Below are 9,422 nucleotides of genomic sequence, written 5' to 3'. Positions count from 1 at the left end.
GGTATCTTCGTGTTAGATTTGTTAGATTTGAGAGAGAGAGAGAGAGAGAGAGAGAGAGAGAGAGAGAGAGAGAGAGAGAGAGAGGAGAGAGAGATAGAGGGAGAGGGAGAGGGAGAGGGAGAGGGAGAGATAGAGATAGATAGAGGGAGAGGGAGAGGGAGAGATAGAGAGAGGGGGAGAGGGAGAGGGAGAGATAGAGATAGATAGATAAAGAAATAGGGAGATAAAGAGCAATGGTTGTAGGCGAAGCAACCATTTTGTGGTGTGCGTAATGTGGGTATGCTTTTGCTTCTATAAAGTGCTATGAAAAAGATCTTATTTACTTGAAGCCAATGGACCCTCAAAAAGTACTTTCTACTCTCTTCTCCTTAGCTTCCCTATCTTTCTGTCTCTCTCTCTTCCTATCTTTTTTTCCCCAACGAATAGGCATTAGGTTGTACAGCTTTTAATGGTACCTTACCTCAGAATGGAGGCAAGCATGCAATGTGCAAAGTAATCCCTCGAACAAGGAGCTGTTGTGAAGAGATACTACGCAAGAAGCACAATAAAGAAGCTCTTCTTCATAGCACTCTACAGAAGCAAGAGCACTCTCGCGCTACGTATAACACAAAACGGTGGCTACATTTACAACCATAACTCTTTATCTCTACTCAAAACGATGGCTACATTATGTAACTGTATATATAGTTGTGTGTACATATATATTTGTTTATGTAGGTATGTAGGCACTAAGTATGGGAGCATAGCACCCAAAGGTTAGATGATTTCTCTTGGGTATAGTCCTTTTTTAATCGTGGCGTTGCGGTCATTGATCCACTCATGCATGGATTACCGCAATGTACCTTTGGTTTTACCACGGTTGAGACTGTGATGATGTCTAAAGAGGTGCACTTGACCTTTGGCACTACTAGCCTCTACTTAGGTCTACTAGTATGTATATGTATCCACATGTTTGTGTGCTAATATACTTGTGTACGTATTTATAGATGAGCGAGTACGGGGGAAAGCTAAATCTCATATTGCTCTTTGTAATGTAGATGTCAAATGAGAGACCATATGGTGAGGAGCAGCCATTTGGCTCTTCTTTTGGTTGGTTCACATCCTAGGTGGGCTCCCACCCGGGGTAGACATTGCCTCGAGTGGACCAAAGTCTTGAGGCGGTGAGAACAAGCAAAGAAATAAAGATTGTTTCTGGCTATTTAACTCTAAACCATGAGTGTCAGAGGTTTATTTTTGTTATTTGCAGGCATGGCCATCCTACGCCTACTCTACTCAGGTTCCTCCACCGGTCATAGATCCAGATCTACAGCGGACTATCTCTTAACGAGAGCAGTACCTCCGTTTGACAGAGGATTTGTTTGGCCGCTACACTCTGTAACAGCTTGTGACCTACGGTCTTTCTTCGCAAACCACACCATGGAGGAGTCAAGGAGGGACTCCTTACCTACTGATAGCCGTTTTTTCGGCTCTTTGTAATTGCCACAGTGAGTTACCTCACCCTACCAAAATCACCCAAACACTGTGGCTATCCCTACCATTTCACTGTACATAGGCGTGCGTGAGTCACAGGACTTTTCCCATATCTTCTTAAAAACCCTCAGCTAGCTAGTCACTGGGCTAGGTGAGCCAAAAATAAAAAATAAAAAAAATAAAAAAATAAAAGTATATTATGGCCTCTTTGTGTGTAAATATTTCATTGTATATATGGCCTAAATATAGGGATTTTTTATAATTATTTTGGTATTTTATTTAAATATTTCTACTTAGGTGTGTGTTTTATTAAACCTATGTACACCTTCTTTCATCCTCTTACACCATAATTTTATTTTTCTTTATTTATTTTTTGCCAATATGTACATACTCTAACCTCATATTTTTCCTTTACACAAATCACTCCCACATTTTCACCCTCACCCTCGTGAAAACAAAAAATTGATTTCTACTCATTGGTTACTTTTATTATATTATTTACTTGCATACCTTTTCCTCTTTCACCCAAAATAATTCAAGGAGGGACCATATCATATGATTCTAATATCTTTCCATATCCATAACTTCTCCATATTTTTATTATTATTTTTACTCATTATTCTAACACCATGTGCTCATTGAGCTAAAGTCCATGAATAGTCCATACACTAGTCCCACCATGTATATATTTCTTATTTCACCAATAATCCTCCTCCATGCATGGGTCAAGGGCAACTTTAATGCTTTGTATTATAATATGACAAAGGAGGGGCTCACTCTTGGATGCGTTGTACAAATTCAACAAAGGAGGGGGCCACTAAAAGACTTTTGCAGGCATAAAAAACAGGCTTTTTGGTGAGAATTTTGGCACCTATCTCCACTCCGAATTTGGAGCGGTGGTCAAAAGAGAAAATGTAGCCCACGCTCTGAATAATCACCCCAAAGTTTTTCATGATTTTTGGAGCTACCAGCTGTGAGCTATGATTTTTTTAGTGGACCCCAGTTTTCCCATGCTATGCAGCCACACTCTCTCTTCCACTTTATCATTTTCCTCTTTCACACACACTTCTCCACTCATCATCCCCATCTCTCTCACCACTCCTCTCTGCACACTACTCACCTTCTCCTCAACCTTGAAGAATAAGAGAAACCATGGTGAACTCATACCTCCCACACACAATTCCATTCCATCTCATTTTTCCTCCTCCAAATTACCCATATCTATCAAAAAACCACAAAATTCAGCCCCTTCTCTTAAACGACAGCATCATGGTGGTTGATTACTCAGCTTCAATTACCTTGTCTCTCAAGGAAGGTCAAGAGTGGAGAAAAAATGCACCGTCAAAGCTAGTGGATCGACAACAAGCGTCAAAATTGGCCCTACTCAAGACACTTGGAGCATCAACCTTGTAAGAAATCCACCTTTTCTTACCTCTTAAGAGTTTTTCTTCCTTATTTGTATCCTACATGGATACTCCCATTGTAAATATCCAATTCCATTTGTAAATTAATACTAACTCTACGAACACTAACCCACTATGAAAAGTCCTATCACCTCCATTTCTCTCCTCTCTCTTTCCCCACCAACTTCTTGATAATTCCAAGCAAAAGAAATTAGATAAATTGCTGAAAATCTAACCCAACCATGGTTAGAGGAGTAACCCTAGCCTTCAAAATTGCTATAAAAGGAGGGTGTAGCTAGCATAAAAGGGGGGAGCCATAAGCAAGAGCACTATGCTATAGCTTGAGAAGCCAAGCTCAACCTCTCTAGAAGGAGCTCTTGAGTGGAAGCTCATTGTCTTATGCATGTGCATATGTTGTAATAGGGGATTAGCAAGGGAAATCTATGCCATTGTAAGAGAGAGAGTGATCATTCAATTGAGAGTAGGAAATCTATCATTTCTCCTACTAGTGTAAGCCCAACATTCGCTGAATCAAGGAGGGTGGATTTGGACTAAGCTTGGATACTTTGTCTCCCTTCCAACGTGAAGTAATGGACAACAATGATGCGTAAGTGTCTTGGTGTTTTTTTTTTGTTAAGTTCTTGATAGCTTGTCTCTGGTGTTGTCATCAATCTAGCCATAAATCCCACATACTGTAAGAGGGCGACAGGGTGGAGAGGACAACCCTGGCCTTAAGACAGTGATTGGGGTGGCTTTTCTTGTGATGTGTTGTGGTGAAATTTACGCAAGCTATGTTGAACAAGTACTAATCTCACTTTGATTTGTCATGACAGATTTGTAAGAAGGTATTAATGCAACAAGCACCCCCTCCCCCTTTCTCTTTCTTTCTTAAATATATAGTTGTGTTTGCTTGATCATTGCCGATACGTTTCAAAGCAGCCCGAGCACTATCTCTCTCTCTCTCTCTATCTCTCTCTTTCGTGTTTTAGTGTGTGAGAGTATTCCATTGGTGTTAGGGTTAGTGTAAATTCCTTGCTTGTTTGTGGGTTGCTTTAACGATTCTCCTCTTTTGCGTCCTAGTTCGCTCTTAAACTAGGTGGTGCCCCTTGTGTAGTTGGGATTTGGCGGTGGGTTTGTTGTTTTGGTTTGTGTTGTGTTGTGCCCCAGCCCCATTGAGCAGCACGGGAGCCTTGAAGGGTGTCTAGAGGCCACTCTTCTTGTTGCCCGCCCCGGACAGCCTCAAATTGGTGCCCCCACGGAGGACGGCTTGTGTATTTTTGTGTAGAATCAACCTTTAGCATAGTCAAGTAGTTTGCATGAATCACGAAGATTTGTATGATCCCTTCATTCCCATTGCAAGGCAAAAGGTACACATAATTGTTAGTACTAAGTTGCAATTTCAACGTGTCATTCGTAGAATTTTAGGTCCTCTTAGGTTGGCCGAGATAAACGCTTCAGTAAATCCTTTTATTTTGCCTCTCATTAGGTACGACCTTAGTTTGGACGTCTATATTTTTGTTTTGTTTTAAGCATTAGGACATGCATAGGCCATGGATAATGGCTCAGGAATAGAGGTTTTTCCCTTTCATTTTACTCCCCACATTAGAATAAACGTTGCAATTAGTAGAAAGATCCATTTTCAACAACGAATGGTGTTCATGTTTGGTGCCCAAAGAGCAAGAGAAATTCTTGCATCACCAAACCCTGTCATTCTACCTCTCATCAACTACCACACTTCTTTTGATGTACATGTGTTCATTTTATTTTAAAATGAAGTGCAGCCCGGCAAAGTAGTGTGTATGTTTGTTTTTTCTTTGTCCAAGTTGTTACAAGAAACAAAAAAACGATCATTTGTTCTAACTGGGAATGTGTGTGCAGTGAAAGTTCAATCCTTAGAGATCTAGCTCTATTACCAATTGAGTTGCAGGAGCAAGTAGTAAGGCGTCTCCCTCATAACAAGAGGGTGGTGAAGTTAAGACGGAAGGTCCTACGCGTTGATTCCATTTTCCTCTTGTTGTTGGGCACTAAGGAAGACCGCGCATTCATCCAACTAGTGTGTGCCCTAAGATTGGTAAATAGAGTGAAATTTGGCGTTTGGCGAGTGCATTTCACCATTGAGGAAGACTCTTCAGGAAACTTGCGGCCAAAGTTCATGCTTCATAGACTCACATTTGGTGAATTTTTCCCTCATTTGCGTCTTATTAATAGTCTTCCTTTCGCTTTCAACAAAGGAGATAGGGAGCTATTCAGAGCTTGTCTTAATAAAGAGAGCATAGAGAAGATTGCAAATTTGTATAAATTCTCATCCTTCTCTACTTTCTATGACACTTTGTTCATAGAGACATTGTAAATCTCTTTATGCTTTTGAATGATTTAACCATAATCCTAAGGAGTTTTTGTCCAGGAATTTTGTAGCACAAGTGGAGTCTTTAAATCTTGCAAACTTGATTGGACTTGATGAGGATGTTCTTTATGAAATTGTGAGAAGGTTGCTTCACTCCGACTGTGTGGAACTCGAAGGAAAGGAGCTCCTAGTCAATTGCTACTTTCTCACGGCCTTCGACGAGCATGAAGATCTAGTTTTTATACAAACCGCTTGTGCATTGGGAATTGTAGAGCAAGTGCAATTTATCACTTGGGACGTGGTTGCTCTTTTGGATCCAGAAAATGAAGTTTTAGAGATTTCTGTTTATCGCCTTAGCTTTGAAGAATTTCAACCCTTCTTAGAGCTCATCAATAGTCTACCCTTTTGTTTTGATCAAACAAATCGAGACCTTATTGAAGCTTGGATAGCTGAAGAAGAAAACCTAGAGTGGTATTTTCTTTGATGGAGCTTTTCGTCGAGCCACAGGAAAAGCAGGGGGAGGGCTAGTGTTGCTCAACCCAAGTGGAGAGGTGGTCATGAAAGAGAAGTTCAATCTACCAAGTTCAGCTAGCAACAATGAAGCAGAATATGACACTCTACTTCATGGTTTGAAGATGTGCATTGGCCAAGGGATACAACGCCTCATGGTAAAGGGAGATGCACTTCTCATTGTTAAACAGATTTTAGGCATTTGGGCATGCAAGAATGAGAGCTTACGGACAAAAGTTCATGCCATTCGTAGATTGTTTAATCAATTTGAAGAAGTGCAACTATATCATATTCCTAGGAAACAGAATGAAGATGCTGATTTACTTGCACAACAAGCCGTTGCATGTGTAAAGAAAGAAGTGCAGGTCATCATGGTGGCGGGTGCTGTGAAGCAACCGAGGTACCAGGGATTGGAGTCATTGGCTCCCATCATTGGCTACATTTTGGAGGGTGAGTTTCCACCAGACTTCACAAAAGCTCAAAAGAGGAGATTCATGAAGAAGGCAAGCGTATATCTCTTCCTAGAAGGCTCCCTCTATCAAAGAGGGAAGGATCAAGTGTGCAGACGAGTACCAACTATCAAGGAAATTCCAGCCATTCTAAAAGGTTTGCATGAAGAGGCATGTGGTGGTCATTTTGCCCAAGAATTAACTGTGAAGAAGATTTTGCTTTCGGGGTATGTTTGGCCAAGTTTGCATGTGGATGTTCAACATTGGTGTAAAAGCTGTCACACTTGTCAGATAAATGGAAATAGAAGGTTGGTGCATGGCCCGAGGCAAATAGTGCTTGCAAATGGACCCTTTGAAAAGTGGGGCATTGATGCTATGGGTCCTCTGCCTAGGACAAAAAATGGTAAACTCTACATTCTAGTGGCTGTAGACTATATGACTAGGTGGGTGGAAGCACAAAGTGTGGCAAAGGTAAATGAGAAGACAGTGAGCAAATTCGTCTACACTCACATTTGTTGTAGATTTGGCACACTTTTGGAGATTGTTTCTGATAATGGTCCAGGGTTTAGAAAAGGATTGCTCACAGAAGTTTGTGAAGAGCTTCACATTCTACATCGTCATAGCACACCATACTACCCACAGTCAAATGGTTTGGTGGAGAAGGCTAATGGTGTCATTGCAGGAATCATTAGAAAGATGGTGCAAAACAAGACAAAAGTATGGGATGACTTCTTGGATGGTGCCTTGTGGGCATATCGAACCACATATAGGGAAGCCACGGAGTTCACACCATTTCACTTGGTCTATGGTCAAGAGGCTTTGCAGCCTATCGAGCTCAACATTCCAACAATGCGACTTCATGGCAAAGGAGCACAAGATGATCAAGAGGTATGGATGGATCGACTTCTTACGTTAGTGGAGCTTGAGTGGAAAAGAGAAGCAGCATATGAGTGCTACAAGAGGAAAGCCACACAAGCGAAAGAAACGCACGACAAGAAACTGAAGGACAAAGGCATCAAGGAAGGAGAGCTTGTGCTAAGGTATGGCAATCGACTTGACAATCGTTTTGATGCCAAGTTTGAAACAAGATGGCAAGGGCCATACATAGTCAAGAAGGCTTTCAATTCAAGTTACTATCAGCTTATGGACTTGAATGGTAAAGAGCACTCCAGGAAAGTAAACGGGTATCGCTTGAAGCCCTATTTGAGTCGCCTTCTACCAAAGGATCTACCAAAGATCTGTCCAAAGGCCGCTGTCTTATGTAAGTATTGTTACATGAAGCATGAGTGTAACTCCAGCCAAAATTCTGAGGGGCCAAACAATGAAGATCTCGTCAAGGACTCTGAAGCACTCTCTTTGGAAAAGATGCTCTATGATGGTACATGAATATACCATCATCCAGGGGGAGGGCTAATGATAGCCGTTTTTTCGGCTCTTTGTAATTGCCACAGTGAGTTACCTCACCCTACCAAAATCACCCAAACACTGTGGCTATCCCTACCATTTCACTGTACATAGGCGTGCGTGAGTCACAGGACTTTTCCCATATCTTCTTAAAAACCCTCAGCTAGCTAGTCACTGGGCTAGGTGAGCCAAAAATAAAAAATAAAAAAATTAAAAAAATAAAAGTATATTATGGCCTCTTTGTGTGTAAATATTTCATTGTATATATGGCCTAAATATAGGGATTTTTTATAATTATTTTGGTATTTTATTTAAATATTTCTACTTAGGTGTGTGTTTTATTAAACCTATGTACACCTTCTTTCATCCTCTTACACCATAATTTTATTTTTCTTTATTTATTTTTTGCCAATATGTACATACTCTAACCTCATATTTTTCCTTTACACAAATCACTCCCACATTTTCACCCTCACCCTCGTGAAAACAAAAAATTGATTTCTACTCATTGGTTACTTTTATTATATTATTTACTTGCATACCTTTTCCTCTTTCACCCAAAATAATTCAAGGAGGGACCATATCATATGATTCCAATATCTTTCCATATCCATAACTCCTCCATATTTTTATTATTATTTTTACTCATTATTCTAACACCATGTGCTCATTGAGCTAAAGTCCATGAATAGTCCATACACTAGTCCCACCATGTATATATTTCTTATTTCACCAATAATCCTTCTCCATGCATGGGTCAAGGGCAACTTGAATGCTTTCTATTATAATATGACAAAGGAGGGGCTCACTCTCGGATGCATTGTACAAATTCAACAAAGGAGGGGGCCACTAAAAGACTTTTGCAGGCATAAAAAACAGGCTTTTTGGTGAGAATTTTGGCACCTATCTCCACTCCGAATTTGGAGCGGTGGTCAAAAGAGAAAATGTAGCCCACGCTCTGAATAATCACCCCAAAGTTTTTCATGATTTTTGGAGCTACCAGCTGTGAGCTATGATTTTTTTAGTGGACCCCAATTTTCCCATGCTATGCAGCCACACTCTCTCTTCCACTTTATCATTTTCCTCTTTCACACACACTTCTCCACTCATCATCCCCATCTCTCTCACCACTCCTCTCTGCACACTACTCACCTTCTCCTCAACCTTGAAGAATAAGAGAAACCATGGTGAACTCATACCTCCCACACACAATTCCATTCCAAAATTGACCACCTAGTCTCATTTTTCCTCCTCCAAATTACCCATATGTATCAAAAAACCACAAAATTCAGCCCCTTCTCTTAAACGACAGCATCATGGTGGTTGATTACTCAGCTTCAATTACCTTGTCTCTCAAGGAAGGTCAAGAGTGGAGAAAAAATGCACCGTCAAAGCTAGTGGATCGACAACAAGCGTCAAAATTGGCCCTACTCAAGACACTTGGAGCATCAACCTTGTAAGAAATCCACCTTTTCTTACCTCTTAAGAGTTTTTCTTCCTTATTTGTATCCTACATGGATACTCCCATTGTAAATATCCAATTCCATTTGTAAATTAATACTAACTCTACTAACACTAACCCACTATGAAAAGTCCTATCACCTCCATTTCTCTCCTCTCTCTTTCCCCACCAACTTCTTGATAATTCCAAGCAAAAGAAATTAGATAAATTGCTGAAAATCTAACCCAACCATGGTTAGAGGAGTAACCCTAGCCTTCAAAATTGCTATAAAAGGAGGGTGTAGCTAGCATAAAAGGGGGGAGCCATAAGCAAGAGCACTATGCTATAGCTTGAGAAGCCAAGCTCAACCTCTCTAGAAGGAGCTCTTGAGTGGAAGCTCA

The sequence above is a fragment of the Adiantum capillus-veneris genome, chromosome 9 (assembly GCF_014529385.1).
Source record: "Adiantum capillus-veneris isolate H3 chromosome 9, ASM1452938v2, whole genome shotgun sequence".
NCBI lineage: Eukaryota > Viridiplantae > Streptophyta > Polypodiopsida > Polypodiales > Pteridaceae > Adiantum > Adiantum capillus-veneris.
This window is presented reverse-complemented; position numbering follows the sequence as displayed.